Genomic DNA, 17,641 nt, shown 5'->3' with positions numbered 1-17,641 from the left:
TAGAATGCAGGCCTGTGTTTCAGAGCATGGGAGGAGGCAAAATTAATGCTCATTAGAGAGACAGAAGCAGCAAAAAGGTGCGAGTGGAAAACCTCGGGTTGTCTGCATAATCAATGCTAATCACAATCTTTTATGGGAATTGTTTCCCATTTTATTCCTAATTACCACTCACTACAACAATGATAAAGCATACCACTAAATATAATCTCGAATTAACTTTGGGGTAAGTTCCATTTGATTATAACAGCCCAAGGAGTGATTGCAAGGTACAGAGTGGTCCCAGAATTAACTCCTCAAATGCATGCCCTTTACTGATGGCCCAGCTCAGATGAACCAGCTCTGAGCATTCACTTCTGCATGCCGTGATTGTGTGCCCTGGATTTCCTCCATCCCACACATAATGGGAAGGTTCCCACTTCAGAATACCCTATCCCTTTTGCCCTTGTGGTCATTAAAATACTGGGCAAACCGCAATTCCTACTTTTGATTCAGAAGTATGATCATCGAACTTGGGCAACGTGGGCTGACAGTCAAACTTTAAGAAGTCTGAGAAACGGCAAGTCAGGGTGGCCCAGTTTTCATTGGAATCCTTGTCTTCCCTCAGCTAGGCTCAGAATGGGTTCCTGTCATTGCATAAGAAGCAGCTGCACTTATGCTTTCCTAGGTCAGTGATGAGGTGTTGACTCTTCGCTGCAATTGACACTTAGAGACCTGCACAGTCCATGTCAGCAAAATCCAAGAACATGAGGTCCCTTCTCCCCAGTAAGGCATGCACATATTAACTGGAGGCCAAAGCATGGGATTACCAGTCCTAGTAAAGGGAAGTCTGTTTTGACAGCACCATCACCTGGAGTCTTGCTGGATGTCCAGAGGGAGATGCCTTGCTGCCTGGGCACTAGCTAAAAGAATCACAGTCTGACCCCATCCAGCCTGGGGCGTTTTGTGGCCAGCAGAGATTGTCTCACCAGAAATCATCCATTGTGCAAGTTGAATCTGGTCTGTGGGTATTATTCAATACAAAAAGCCACACAGCCATGTATGTGGGCCCCACGTGGGCCTCAGTAACTCTCTGCAGCTGCCAACAGCTGAAGCCAGCTCCTTCTGTGCTTCCCCCACCACGGTTCACTGGCCCATCACGAAGTATTTTAATGCTGGGAAGACTCAGTTGATTTATAGCGGATAAAGCTAGAGAGGAAACATTGTTTATAACCAACAGGGACAGATATAATATGATTATATCATGCTATGATGACTATCATTTATTAAGGGCCTATTTAGAGCCTGTAATGGGCATGGGGGATGGTGCATTTGGCCTAGACACCATGTCTTCAAGAGCTGTGGAGCCAGAATTTGAGGTCACCCCTGAATGAGGCTATTTATATATTCAAGTATGTTTGTTAAAAGCATTCATCTGTCCAAAATAAACACTTAAAATATAACAATTTTTGCAACAATTTGGGGATGTTTTTATTTTTTAAACATATCTAGAGGCTCGAAAATGTGAATTAGCTCGGGCCTCTGGAAAGTTAAGAGTTCCTGAGCCTGAGCCTATCACGTATTAAATGCACTACTCATTTAATGTGCTGCTCGGCATTTTAGGCGTATTATTTCTAATTCTCAAACAAAATTGCAAGGTGAGCATTATCATTTCCATTCTACAGCTAATATTTAGAGGTAAGTATAATTATTTCTATTATACAGATGATGTTGAGGGGTGAATATTATCACTTATATTAAACAAATGAGATTATAAGGTAGGTAATATTATTTCTATTATGTAGATAAGGTTGGGAGGTGGATATTATTATATTTATACAGATGAGGAAACAGAAACGTAAAAAGTCACAGAAGCTTGCCTAAGAGCATACAGTTTGGACAAGTGAAGCCACCAGAACTACAGACAGCCCAGAGTGGGGTGTGCTAGCTCAGTTGCCAGAAAGCTGTTTGTACAGGTGGGGGTCACGTAGCCCTGTAGAAAAAGGATGTCCTCCTCTAAGAAGGAAAACACCTCCAAACCACTACAGAGGCTTCATAGCAGCCGGCCTGTGTCTGTTCACATGTGCTCCCATGAGTCAGCACTGCACGGGGACTTCTCTGCTGCCTCCATCACCCCCAGCACCTGTCACAGAGGAGTTCCACTAATGGATGGGATGGGCCCTGGGCTTTCAAGGAAATTTTGAAAAATGAGTCTGAAATGGTGCATGTCAAGGTTGCAGACAGTGATGCTTCAATGACAAGCATCTGTAATAACATGACAGCACAGCTGCTAAGCTAAGCCAGAGAAGCTCAGAAACCTCTCTCTCATTTCCGGGAATCCTCCGAGTCTGAGCATTTCCTGCAGATTGTGGTCAAGGCCCCCATCCCAGAGTTCCATGAACCAGCACCTCCCCATGTTAGACAGAGGCAGCCCCCACTTCAAAGCTACAGCAGGACAGTCACTGCTTTTCCATGCTGCATGCCACAGGAAGTGACACACTCCTGAAAAGGATACAGGTCCAAGCCTCCAGTCACAGTGATGAAGCAGGCCTTGCATGTTTGCAGGGCCTCGACTCTGATGTTTGCCATCTGCTGCTCAGGTTATCTCACTCCGTCCGTGCCGGGCCCCCAGGGAGTGAAGGAGCCACAGGTAGAGATCCAGATTTGCCTTTTGCATGTTGTTCAATTTCAGGTTGGCCCAGAGTTACAAAGGTGAGGAACCAAGAGTAACTTTGTTTTTGTTTGTTGTTTGTTTGTTTGTTTGTTTTTAACCCTTTTACGTACACCCTGTTCCTCCAGCTTGCAGCAGCCTCTCTCACAACGCTCTTGGCAGGGGTTTTCTGAGGAACCCAAGTTTACCCAGAGATGTCCCAGAGCCACCTCGGAAAGAGCAGAAGAGAAAGTCAAGCAGCCAATTTTCCAAAGTGAGCAAAACACATTCAATCTGAGCACAGTCACTTTGATGTGTATTTTACACTGGATTTTTGCATAAGATATTCTCTGCAGAAAGTGTTTCTTTGCTGTTAAAAAATAATAAAGAAGAAATCGGAAGAATAAAGGAAACCCACTTACTGGCCATCCAGGTCTGTCCCATTTAAAGAGCTCTTTCCTGGGAGACAGACCTATTCTCCCTCCAGGGAATTGTAAACCAGCTTCCTGATTAGGCATCAAGACTTCAATTTGAAACAATCTCCTCCTAGAACCAAGAGGTTTTGTTCTCTCCCATCTGACCATCCTCAGTAGGACAGAGATCAAGGGGCAGAGACTCAGGTGCCTACAGGAGCCAGGCAGGAAATGCTCAGACAGAAGAGGCCTATGAGGTCTCTATTGAACTAAGAATTGCATTATACATTCATCTCCAACCCCCTCGGGGGTTGCCTTGAGGAAAGGAGGGCCAGTGATGCCAGAGCTTCTGATTTTGCAAGAGAAGTTGGAACTCCAACATTGTATGTGACTTTTCCAAGGTTTAAGTCGTGACAACTCTTCCAAAGAAAAAAAATCAAAACACTCTGTGGGCCAAACTACACATGTTTGTGGCCCTGTGCTGCCAAGCTGAGAAGTTGGAACAGACAGACTGGGAAGTTTTGGGGGCAGCTGGAGAGAAGACAATATCCCTTCACCCTCCCCATTGTTACTTAGAAACAGCAGGGTTGTATTCAAAGATGCTGACACCTACGAAAACACACTTGATAAGAGATCAACAAACTTTTCCTGTAAAGGTCCAGGCAGTAAGCATTTCCGGTCTTGTGGGTCAAACGGTCTCTGCCACAACTACCCAACTCTGCCTGACCACCAAGCAAGCCTCCCTTGCCTCCCGCCTTTCCACCTGCCTTACCCTCTGTTTCATGCCCAGCCCTCCCTCCATACCACCCCACCCTGCACCTGCTCAATCTCTTCTCCTCTTTTTTCTCTCAATGTAAATGTCTCTTCTTCAGGGAGAACTTCCTCAGCCTCTCCCTCTCCTGGACTAGATCAGAACCCTGGTTATCACTGATCTCTCATAGCTACTCCCTGTGCTGTTCTTCCCCAGTGACGAACACACTTTGTTTTTATACCTTTCAGTAATTTTTTTTTAAATAACCTCTGTTCCAGTCTACTCTGTAGGCTCCAAGAGAGCAAAGGCTGTAGTTTTTGCTTTCCCCTGTGAATACCCAGTTCTTAGCAAGGCACCTGGCCCATGGGAACCACACAGGTATGTATGGACCTGGATAAATTAATCCACAGCACCATGTACCACTGATCACTATCTGAAGCATTTGTCAGAAACACAGGAGTTCCCCTGCCACCTTCACCTTGGACTCCCTTGTGGATTCCCGCCCCATGCCCTCACCTGGCTGAATTTGGTGTTGCTCCTTGGTTGCTCTCATACCTGATCCCAGACCTTCTCTAACTTTCCACCCCTAAGCTTTGAGTGAAGTCACTTCCCTTCTCTTTTCCGTCCAGACCTGACCCAATGCTGGTTAATGGCTCCACCACACTCCCCCCGCCACCATGCAGGTCCTCCTTCCCTAGCGATGCTGAATCCCACACACCCCCTCTAAAACCCAGCACCGTGTCCTAGGGCTTCAACTTCAACATCCACAGCAACCCCATGACTAAAGGAAGAATTATCCATTTTACAGATAAGAAAATATGAGTTTCCAGAGGTAAGGTAGATTCAGTGTTTAAACTTAAGGCTCTGTGAGTTCAATGCCAATTCCTTGTTTTCTGAGCTCGATGTCAGGGAAGAAGAGCAAGAAATAATTCCTGACATCAAAGGAGCTTAAAAACCCAATATCAGTGACCTACAAGTTTTATAGTTGTGGTGTGCTATGCTTGTATATTTAATATCGTCACCCCTTCATCTTAGCCCGTCTTATTAACCTTTGTGCCTACTATGACATATAGTTAACAAATAATTGTGTTTCAGGTGAGCCTGAGGAAATATGACCTGGTACCTCCACCGTGATAACAACAGAAGTAGTAGTGATAGCAAACATAGTAGCTAACATTTATCTAGAGCTTTCTATGTGCCAAGGGGCATTCTAATCTCTTTACTTATGGTGGTGGGTTGAATAGTGTCCCCTAAATATTCATGTTCACCCGGAAACTCAGAATATGACCTTATTTGGAAACAGTCTTTGTGGATTTGGTTAAGTTAAGGATATGGAGATGATATCGTAGAGGACTTTAGGATGGCCCCTAAATTCAAAGACTGGCATTGCTATAAGAAGAAGAGAAGACACAGACATCCAGGTAAGAAGACCATGTGAAGATGGACGCAGAGATGGGAGTGATGCTGCCACAAGCCAAGGAATGCCAAGGCTTGCTGGGAGCCACCAGAAGCTGGAAGAAGCAAGAAGGGATCCTCCCCTAGAACCTCTGGAGGGAGCACTGCCCTGCCCACACCTTACATTCAGACTTTTGGTCTCCAGAACTGTGGGAAAATAAATTTCTGATTTGTTTTTGTTTGTTTGTTTGTTTGTTTGAGATGGAGTCTTGTTCTGTCACCCAGGCTGCAGTGCAATGGCATGATCTCAGCTCACTCCAACCTCCGCCTCCCAGGCTCAAACGATTCTCCTGCCTCAGCCTCCTCAGTAGCTGGGATTACAGGTACCCACCACCACGCCTGGCTAATTTTTGTATTTTCACTAGAGATGGGGTTTCACCATGTTGGTCAGGCTGATCTCAAACTCCTGACCTTGTGATCTGCCTGCCTCAGCCTCCCAAAGTTTTGGGATTACAGGCACGAGCCACTACACCTGGCCAAATTTCTATTGTTTTAAGCCACACAGTTTGTGGTGATTTGCACCCCTAGAAAATGAACACACTTGCTCTGTGTCATTTACTTGTCGCAATAACTGTATGAGGGAGGTATCATTTTCCCTATTTTACAAGTGAGGACATTGAGATTCAGTGTGGTTATGTGATTTGCATGAGCCCCTCACTAATGAATTGTTGAGCTGGCTTTGAATCCAGGTGGTCACTCTCCAAACCCCTGTGGCTACAGGTGGCCACCAACAAGCTTTCCCAGGCATCCCCAGACTACGGCAGAGTCCCACACCCATTCAGCCTCATTGCCAGTCTCCATACTGTTTTTTCCTGGTGACTAACACAAGCTACAAGGGAGAAATTTCTCTTTGGCAAAATCCTACCTTTGGGCTCTTCTGCCCTGCTGGGTTCTCCAGCACATGCCGTGGAGATTTGCCATGTGGTGCTGTGATCTGGCTTGACTTTACTCCTTTGCTCTCCAAATAGAAGAGTTCAATAACTCAGTGGCAGCCTGTCTACCCTCAACTGGAATTTAAAGCACAGATGTCGATCATCATCAAGCCTCTCCTCTTCCTGCTACCTTTCCTCCTCCTCACACCACAAAAAGCTTCTTGTCGGATGGAGGGAAGGACCACAGAACAGTAGGATCATGGAGAAATGGAAAACTCCTTGGCACATGCCACTTGTGGTTTCAGCTCAGAGCATCAGCCGCCCAAAACAGGCCTTCCTCCAGCTTCCAACCGAGGGGTCAGGAGGGGCAAAGTGAACATGGTAATTTTTCTAAGTGTCTTATTAAATCTTTGTCAAGTGGCTGAACATCTGCTCTCTTTTCTGCTTGTGTTTGGAGGAGCAGATCTAGCCCAGAATCACAGGGTTTCAAGGGACCTCGATTCATGTATAATCATACCAGAGCCTTCTCTCAGGCCCTTGCCAAAGCAATTAGCAATCCTGCTTTTAACCAATTAGGCCCATATTTTCAGATCCCTGTGGCAGAGGCTGCCTTCTCCCTCCCGGCTGCCTGGCCTCCGAGGAGGCTATTTCAAAAGGCACAATTTGAACCAATTACACTTGTGTTGTTATTATAATCATTAATCATCATCACTCTAATGACAACTAATAGACTACTACAAATCCCTTTCTAGAACATGATGGGGACCTACATAAATAAAGAACAAATATTTTGTAGAGTGCTTCCAGGTTTTTCCGAGCCCTTTAACATTCATGATCATGTAGGGTCTTCAATACTGTAAGGTGGGTTATCAACGTACACATAAAAAGCAGCCTTACGCCAGTTCTCAAGTCAGTTAATCAGGCCATAGCCAATAAATAAGTCATAAACAGCATTGGTTAGAAACAAAAGAGAGGCCTACAGTGTGGGGTGGTAGACAGAGAAAAAAGCAATCTTGGTAGGCCTTATATTTGCATGATGATTTTCTATACTCTAAGCCCAGGTTTCTCATCCTGTCCCACAGAATAGTTGTAAAGATGGAACAACATGGCACTTAGAAAGCACATAACACAATGCTTGTCAAATTTTTGCCACAATAATGTTAAGGAATAATTATTTTTTCAAGGTAAATAATATTTTAATGCAATGATTTTAAAACATCAGAATGGAAAAAATCCTTGATGAACAAGATATTAAAATGTTAAATAAAGACAAGTCCCCATCCGGCACATGCAGTGCTCACCTCATTCCCCTCACCCTCATCCTAGCCCTGGTTAGATCACCCTAGTGGTCAGTGGATGGCTTGTGGTGTGATGGGGAGAGTGTCATGCTAGGGAAAGGCCTGAGTTTGAGTTCTGCTGATGCTATTTACTTGCTGCAGGTTCTCAAGCCATTTACCCTTGCTGAGCCTACCCAAGTAGACAAGAAGCCCTATTTCTCTTCTGGGATTCTTGTAGGTAATGATATGAGCAAAAATATACAACTCTTGTTTTTGGAAACTTGAGGTCTCATTCACCTGTTGTATGTGTTTAATGGACATAGGGCTCCCAATCACCCTCCAGAGGTAACCCTTCAAGCCAGATAATGTTCTCAACCTTTCAGTCTATCTGCCCGCACTCTTCCCCTTCCACAACAGAACGGACCTGCCCTTTGCCAGAGCTCAGCTCCCATGCACCTGCCAAGGTTTGCCATAGGCCAGATCTTCACTGTGCTCCCTATTTTTAGCCAGTAGGGAGGGGATGGAGGAAGGGTTGAATGTCTTCTCTGAGGACATTGCTTTTGAGTAAGAACAATTGTTGAGCTTGTGCAATGTGTCAAGCCTTTTGCTCTACCCACTACATGTTTTGTCCCATTTAATCTTCACAGGTACCCTACAGATAGATGCCATTGTTCTATTGCTTTACAGTTGAAGTAAATAATGTAAGATAAGTGAAGCACCCTGCCCAAAACCATGTAGCTAATGAGCATGAGGTAAGCCCAAGCCATCTGGTTCCCAAACGATATCCAAAGCATTCAATACATGATGTCTTTAGAGACAAAAATAAAATATATTATCTAGGAAAGGCAGAGGTGGTAGAGATAAGAGCTCAAGCAGAATGTGTTTATTGGACACTGGGGAGGAAGGGAAGAAAAATATTAATGTTCATGGCGTGTTTTGGTCGCCATGTGATGTGGCTTCCTATATTGCCTCTTTTAATTCTCACAACAGCCCTTCAAGGTGGTATTATCATCTCCATCCTTGAGATCAGGAAGCTGAGAACAGAGCAATGCTAACCCAACGGGGTAGAGCTAGGTCTCAAGCCCCATTCGCTTTTGCCTGTAGCCCATGATCTTCCGCTAATGTTTCCCAGGTGGTATAGCATTGTCTGACCTCCTTCTCAGCACTGTGCCTGAGTCCTGTGGCTGACTGACTGGTCTCTACTACAAAGTCTTGTTTTCCACCAAACTTCCGGCTACATAATAATTAGCATGTTGACATAAAAACCCTAGAAGAAAACCTAACCAATACCTTTCAGGACATAGGCATGGGCAAAGACTTTATGGCTAAAACACTGAAATCAATTGCAACAAAAGCCAAAATTGATAAATGGGATCTAATTAAACTAAAGAGCTTCTCCACAGCAAAAGAAACTATCATCAGAGTGAATAGACAACCTACAAAAAGGGGGAAAATTTGTGCAATCTATCCATCTGACAAAGGGCGAATATCCAGAATCTACAAGGAACTTAAAAAAATTTACAAGAAAAAAACAAACAACCTCATCAAAAAGTGCACAAAGGATATGAACAGACACTTTTCAAAAGAAGACATTTATGTGGCCAATAAATATATGTTAAAAATCTCATCATCACTGGTCATTAGAGAAATGCAAATCGAAACCACAATGAGATATCATCTCACGCCACTTAGAATGGCGATCACTTAAAAGTCTGGAAACAACAGATGCAGGCGAAGATGTGGAAAAATAGGAAGGCTTTTACACTGTTGGTGGGGGTGTAAATTAGTTCAAACATTGTGGAAGACAGCGTGGTGATTCCTCAAGATCTAGAACCAGAAATACCATTTGGCCCAGCAATCCCATTACTGGGTATATACAAAAAGGATTATAAATCATTCTACTATAAAGACACATGCACACGTATGTTTATTGCAGCACTATTTATAATAGCAAAGACTTGGAACCAACCCAAATGCCCATCAATGATAGACTGGATAAAGAAAATGTGGCACATATACACCATGGAATGCTATGCAGCCATAAAAAAGAATGAGTTCATGTCTTTTGCAGGGACATGGATGAAGTTGGAAACCATTATCCTCAGCAAACTAACACAGGAACATAAAACAAAATACCACATGTTCTCACTCATCAGTGGGAGCTGAACAATAAGAACACATGGACACAGGGAGGGGAACATCACACACAAGCGCTTGTCAGGGAGTTGGGGGAAGGGGAGGGAGAGCATTAGGACAAATACCTAATGCATGCAGGGCTTAAAACCTAGATGATGGGTTGATAGGTGCAGCAAGCCACCATGGCACATGTATACCTATGTAACAAACCTGCACACTCAGCACATGTATCCCAGAACTTAAAGTGAAATTTAAAATAATAATAATAATAATTAGTGTCTCGATTTCTTCTGGTTTTCACAGAATGGTCTTCCATCTTGAAGACCAAGTAACAGGACTGGCCTCAGGTTATTATCTGCCTATCCAGCAGAAAGCACTCAACACCCCACATACACCAGAAGCAACAGCAAACTTGATCGCTCCCTTCCCTCCTGATCCATATTCAGTCCCTTCCATAGTATCCCCAGTTCTGCCTTTATGCCTTTCCCTACTCTCTTTTATTATGTATTTCACATGTTTTCCAGCTGCCATCCAGCCAATTCACTTAAAGAGGAAAATGCGACAGAGGAGTTAAGAACTGGAAGCTTTGAAGAAATCAACACTAAATTCAAAGCCTGGCTCAGCCCTGTACCTCTCTGGGCCCCAGTTTTCTCACCTATAAAATGGATGTAATATTACCAACATGACAGAACAATTGAGGAGATCAAACGAGATAATGCATGAAAAGGGCTTAGCAGGCCAGGTGTGGTGGCTCATGCCTGTAATCTGATCATTTTGTGAGGCCGAGGTGGGCGGATCACTTGAGATCAGGAGTTCAAGACCAGCCTGGCCAATATGGTGAAACCCCGTCTCTACTAAAAATACAAAAATTAGCTGGGTGTGGTGATATACACCTGTAATCCCAGCTACTCAGGAGGATGAGGCAGGAGAATTGCTTGAACCCGGGAGGCGGAGGTTGCAGTGAGCCGAGATCACGCCACTGCACTCCAGCCTGGGTGACACAGCGAGGCTTTGTCTCAAAAAAAAAAAAAAAAAGAAAGAAAAGAGTTTAACACAATATACAACAGAGAATAAGCACTTGGTAATAAAAACTAGCCTTAGATAATGTGTCCATCTTGGCAAGTCCAGTCCCTGGAATTTTTCTTATTCCATCTAGGAGTTCAGTGAGGAAATTTTCTCTTCCCATCTCACAAGAGTATCTGGCCTCCATGCCCTCTCTCTTCCATGAGGTTGGCCTGACTGTGATTAACCTCTCCCCAGTCTGATCCTGTACATGTAAGTCTAATTTTTTATCTGCTACATAGATGTGAACTGCACACCCTCAGAGAATGAGGCCCATGCAGGAGTGATGGCTTTATCTGATTGGAGTCAGCCTGGTTAGGAACCAGATATTCAGAGCCTGATGCTTTGGGGAAGAGTACTGCTATGCACAGAATGCTCTCATAAACAAAGCTGTAAAAGCAGCAGCCATAGGGCAATTCAAGCACCAGCCATAGGGCAATTCTCAAAGCCCAGAGCTTAAGTCTGGGAGAGTCTTCTGGATTCATTCTGATATCATTCTCATATGCCAGTAAGTATGTAGCTGGGCCCGGTGACTTATGCCTGTAATCCCAGCACTTTAGGAAGCCGAGATGGGAAGATTGCTTGTATCTGGGAGTCCAAGACCAGCCTGGGAAACATAGTGAGACCCTGTCTCTACAAAAAATACAAAATGAGCCAGTGTGTGATGGTAATCCCAGCTATTCAGGAGGCTGAAGCGAAAGGATTGCTTGAGCTCAGGAGGCTGAGTATGCAGTGAGCCATGGTAGCACCACTGCACTCAGCCTGGGCAACAGAGTGAGCTCCTGTCGCAAAAACAAAAGTATGTCAGTGGTGGAGTTTTTAGAGAAACTTCCCATGATGAAAAAGGACACAGAATTGAGTTATTCTAAGAAATGTGACCAATATAACTCTCCCTGCTCAAGAGCCTCCCATGGTTCCCAGCTGTCCGTTGCAGTGCTCCACAAACATTTTGGCCTCCACACTCTTTTGCAATCTTAAAAAATATTGGGCCAGGCGCAGTGGCTCACTCCTGTAATCCCAGCACGTTGGGAGGCTGAGGCGGGCAGATCACGAGGTCAGATCGAGACCAGCCTGGCTAACACGGTGAAACCCCATCTCTACTAAAAATACAAAAAAAAAAAAAAATTAGCCGGGTATGGTGGTGGGCACCTGTAGTCCCAGCTACTTGGGAGGCTGAGGCAGGAGAATGGCGTGAACCTGGGAGGTGGAGCTTGCAGTGAGCTGAGATCAGGCCACTGCACTCCAGCCTGGGTGACAGAGCAAGACTCTGTCTCAAAAAAAAAAAAAAAAAAAATATATATATATATATATATATAGAGAGAGAGAGAGAGAGAGAGAAAGCCCCCCACTCCTACATAGGTTTTGTTTATACAGGTTATATTTACCAATATCTGCCATTAGAACTGAGAAATTTAAAAATATGTATGTATTTAAAAAGAACAATCATAAACTTTAAGTGGCTCTTTACCCACGCATGATTTTGTTACACCATGCATTGGTCATTCAAAAGCTATTGGCTCAATGAGTTATGCAGCTGTTCCAAATGTTGAGACATTGCATTATATAACACTAAATATTTTAACATCAGGCAGTTTTTTGTGAGTACATTGTAGGAAAAGAGTCAATGATTTGCAATGCAGTTGGGTACCATTGCTTTGATTTATGCAAAACTGACAGCCATTTAAGCAGTACTGCTTTTACACCACCAATACAAGTATCCACACAGATGAAGAGACAAATAATGAATTTATATTATCATGAAAAAAGTTTTGACTTAATAGGCCCACTCTGAAAGGGTCTCAGGAACCCCCCACCCCCACCCCGCCATGGGTTCTGCAGACCACCGTTCTAGTACTTCTGGAATCAAATCAGTAGTTAAGAATTTTGGCTTTGGTTTCAGGCACAGGGTAGCATGAATCAAAATTCTTCCACATGCTAACTGAATAACCCTGGATAAGTTGCCTGACCATTTTGAGCCTCAGTTTCCTCTCCCTCTGTAAAATAAGAATAAAGATAGTACCTACCTCATAGGACTGTGAGGAGGATCACATAAAATTGTCTATATAAAGAGCTGTATAGTACCTGACACAGAGTAGAGTACCCAATAAATGATATATACATTTTAATTTAGCAAATTCTTATAATATAGGTGCTAATGTGGGATAAAATGTGTAAAATAAGGGGAGAAAGGCAGATCATTTAACTTTGTATATTGAATATGTAAGAACATGGTATCTCCCTCATTCTGTTTCAGGATCCTGAAGGAGAGAAATGGGCTAAGCACATTGCTGAATTTACACGCATTATCAGATGGAAATGCATCTTATTTATCCCAAAGAGACTATCAGTGTTCATATGTAGCTAATGCTCATTATCAAATAAAAAGTAAGTAGCAACAAAAAGCAGTAGTTTAGCTCAAACATGCATTTTCATTTGGATATGAATCTTTTTCAGGTTTTCCATCTTTTGTTATGTTAACCATTCATCTGTTACACCTAACTGACACTAATATTGCCTTCACATGCTGAGGGGAGACTTTAAATTTAAATACAGTACTCAAACTTCCTAGAAGTCTCCTTTGCTGTAAAAAAGAATATGCTTTATTCTTTAGAAGTCAGATCAAAGTAAAGAGCAAACCTTTCCTTAAAAAACCAGCAGCAACTTCTTCCAGCAAAGGCAATCATGTACATCTCTGCACAGCTGCAAAGCAAGCTAACAGTATATCAGGTTCAATATAAAAAAGGGAGAATTATGAGCCTGCCTGGATGATGGAATACAGAAATACTGCTTTTCAATGCCTCTACAGGGGTACCTGTTAGCTGCTTCCTCCTAATCCAGACTCCTAACCCTTGCACACTTAACCTGCTGCTTACCCTACTCAAGGCGCTGTGGCTCTTTGTGGTCCCGTCTGTGGCTCTGGACCTCCTTCTTGCTGAGTTGACTGCAAGCTGCTTTATTTGCCTCTTCAATCATCCAGCATCCCCCCTAACAAAGGAAAACCTGTACCCCTCAGATGAGTTGTGAGAGAGTCAGCACCAAGGACAAAAGAAGAAAACTGGAGTTACTTTTGGAAAATGATTCAGCCTTAACCTGACCTAGACAGAGATGCCCCACATGGGACCATCACTAGGAAAAGAACACAACTCCATCACTCTCATAAACAAACTTGTAAAAGTGAAATGTTTGGGCAGGGACAAATCCACAACTTTATCTCATTCCACCACTCACAGACAGGCTTCTCCAACTGGCAAAATATTCCTGGCTTCCCCAGCTCCAGGGTGCTCAGAATCCCCTGGAAAGCTTGCTAAAATGCAGATTCCCTGGACCTGCGCCTCGGGTGATGCCAATGCAGACCTGCCAGGACCCCTTTAAGATGTCTTTTCTACCAGCCTGGATTTCCCAGCTAAACCAGTTAGAGGATTTCTAACCACCTTGATTTCTTTCCATTGCCACTATTTATGTCTTCTTTCATTTAAAAAACACTTATCAATCATATATGGCAAACATATATATAATACAATATATGACATATAATAAACTACTTTCATCAAGCTTAAATTCTAATTAAATGAATCACACAAATAACTCATGTGATATATTCAAATGCTCAGAGCAGCTTTGTTCATAATACCTAAATAATGGAAACAATCCAAATGTCTGTCAACAGAAGACAGAGAGATAAACTGTGGTCTATCCACACAATGGAATAGTATTCCACCATAAAAAGAAATCAAGTGTTGATACATGGCACAACATGAATAAACCTTGAAAAAATTATGCTGAGTGAAAAAAGCCAGTCACAAAAAGACCACATATGGTATGATTCCATTTATAAATAATGTACAGAAGAGGAAAATCTATAGATACAGACAGTTAACCAGCAATTGCCAGGGCTGGGGAGTTGGGACAGATGAGAAGTGATTGCAAGTAGGCATGAGAAATCTCTTCGGGTGCTAGAAGTAGATTGTGGTGACATCTTTAGACTTGTGTGTTACCAATAAATACAGGTTATGCTCCATATCTCTTTGTGTTGGGCCTCAGGAGTAGACGAGGCCATGGCACAGGGCTCAAAACAGCCATAGGAAAAAGCTGGAGTTAAGGATGGTGTGAGAAGGAGGTGGGTGGGCGCAGAAGGCCAAATGCTGACACCTCCATCAACCCACATTTCACAGAGGAAAGAACAGGGAACTATCAGAAACAAGACAGAACAACCAAATAGCCATAACATCAAGTCCCTAAATCATCCAAAGTGTGTCCTCGTCTGGGGCAGTATAATGACACAAGAATTAAGAGTCAGAGGTAGCTAACATTTAACAAACCCATCCTATGTGCTAAGCCCTCTCTTAAGTTTTCTGTGTGCATGAACTCATTAATCATCACAGCCACTCTATGACATAGGTATAAATGCAAGAGGTTTCTGTAATATACAAGTCAGGGTCCTGGCAGAACACAGATGGCCCATTCAAATGAGGCCAGTGATGAAAGCTTAATAAAGGGCAGTTTACAAAGGTATAGGCAGTGCCCCAGGAACTAACAGGTGCTGGTGCAGTACTCCACGGCTAGTGACAGCAGGAAGCCATCACTCCTTTGGGTTTGAAAGAGCTTGCAAGTAGACGGATGGGGACCAGCACCTGAAAGGAGAACCATACCAAAGAAAAGGGATGCAACCAACTCACAGTGACCCAGAAGAAAGAAAATGGGAAACAAATACCTCGACCTAACTCTCTTCCCTTTCTCCAGTTTTCTTCTGACAACTCCCATTGACAAACCCATTTCGACACCACAGGATAAGGAAGCCCATTGTTACAGCCTATAAGTCAGCCTCCTACACAGAAAGATGGACGGAGAAGGATGGAGAATGAATCTGGAGGAATAAATGGAAAACATCCCATGTCATATCAGTATCATTCACTCTTGACAAATAGGGAAACCAAGGTCTGAAAGAGTTCAGGGATGTGCCCACGGGTATACTTCTAGAAGGTCAGAGCTGGGCTAGGAATCCAGACATTCTAGTGGGTCTTAACCAACCCCTAGGCTTCAAGTGTTTCCCTGAACCCCAATCAGGGTGGAAAATGATCAGGACTCTCCAGGTTCCCAAGATTAGAGGAAACAACTGGGTCCTGGCACAAAGTGATCATCCAGAACCAAGATCAGGTCACATGACCATGTACTCCCCACACCTTCCAACTCCTGGATTTTTCAGTTATGTTGTACTCAGGCCTCATTTCCCATAGGACAAAAGCAACCCAGGTCTGGGTATCAACTCTGTCCAGGTCACTGAATATGGCTCAAACACAAATCATCAGGCATCAGGTTTTTGGTGGAAAATATTTTAGACTCTTCTATGTGAGTGCTGTTTCCCTGCCACCTGCAGGCCTGCCGTGTCTGGGAATAGTTGGGGAAGCAAAACTCATGCCATTCCTGCTTGTCCTTCAGCCTTAGAGAAAGCACTGCTTGGGGAGATGCTTCAATTTATATGCTAAAAATCTCTCCAACCCTTAAAGGAAAAGCAAAGTGCCTCTCCCTGCTCCGATTTGCCACTATTTGCAGGACTGGTACTTGATAAAATGGGCTATGGGGTCTGTGAGTCCCCAGATGGACTTCGCTGTGAGGGGTCTCCTTCATGTGGCTTCTCACATCATACCCACTGAGTCTGTGGGGTCCCAGAGCTGTCCTAAGACGACTTGGTCCTGGAGACAGATGCCACCCAGGAGTCCCAGCTGGTGAGCTCCTCCCCTTGCAGCCCAGGTGGCCCCTCAGGAGAAGCAGGTGGGGTGGGCATTGGGCATTTTTGGCATTGACTGAGTTGACAGCTGAGTGATGGGGTTGATATGGAAGGACAAGCCTGTCTGCCACCCTGTTTGTTATCAAACAGTTCCTGCAGAGCACTGCAGTCACAGTGAGCACATCAATCCCAGCACAGGCAGCCTTTCAAAGGTAGATGCCAGGCCTGCAATTGGCCAGTGCACTATTGGTCAGCCCACCCATTTCATCCTTGACTTCTAGCTTTATTGTTCTGTGATGGGGAGGAAGGGGTTGCACTCCCTGTGTCCATTTCATCTGCCTTTGCTATCATGCACTGTGACAGTCTCTGCTCGCAGCAGGTTGCAGAACTGAGCCAGTTTTATGATTGCTCTCTCCCTTTTTCCCCAGTCTGTGGATCTTTCCATCCCAAATAAATCAATGTTACTATTTCTCCTTTCTCCCCCCATTCTCGGCAGGCCACCGCTCAGGCCATTTCTTTCAGATAATGAGCCAGGCAAACTTTCCTGCAAGGCCAGTGTGGGGCCCAGGATGGGATGGAAACAAGGCTGCATGGTTCAAACCAGAGAGTTTCTGAGATGCTGCACAAACTTCCCTTTGTCTGGGCCAATCATGGCCATTTCCCTTCCACGTGATGGATGAGGAGGAGCATGGGACAGGGCAGGTGAGGGTGGAGAAAGCAGGTGCAAAACCATGCTTCATCCTAAGTCACCCTAAGTGGACTCAAGTCAGCTCATGGAGTGCACTGTCTTTATGTCGGGAGAGTTTCCAATACCATTTCCACTTCATACCTCAAAAGAAGGACTCTGGAAGCCATTTAGCTGAACAGTTTTCAAAGGAGAGACTTGTTTTTTAAAATAAACACTTATGCGGAATCCCAATATATGAAAGAGATAAAGCATCATACTGGCTGATGTTGGAGAGAAGGGCTCAGGACCCTCCCCACTCTCTCTCCCCACCAACCCAAGAGGCTACCCAAGTGTCTTTGTGAAAACCCAGAGTTCTGCCAGGTGTGGTTTGGAAACCATGAGCCAACCCTTTCACAGGGCTGAAATCTCCTTCTCAGCATTTCTGGCATGTTCCCAGCTCCAGCCATTTGTGGCTTTCCCTCCAACACACATCCATGAATCTGTCCCTGCCTGGCACCGCTGCCCTCCTTGTAGTGCCTGATGCCAAGCCAGCTGGAGGCCTCTGCTCCACCCTCAGACCCTCCACCAGGTGCCTCATCAGAAGGACTGACCTGCTCTGTGGCTACGCCCTCAGCCCTGTGTTCCCAGGCTCCCTGC

This window comes from Pongo pygmaeus, chromosome 18, assembly GCF_028885625.2.
Source record: "Pongo pygmaeus isolate AG05252 chromosome 18, NHGRI_mPonPyg2-v2.0_pri, whole genome shotgun sequence".
NCBI classification, from domain to species: Eukaryota; Metazoa; Chordata; class Mammalia; order Primates; family Hominidae; genus Pongo; species Pongo pygmaeus.
This window is presented reverse-complemented; position numbering follows the sequence as displayed.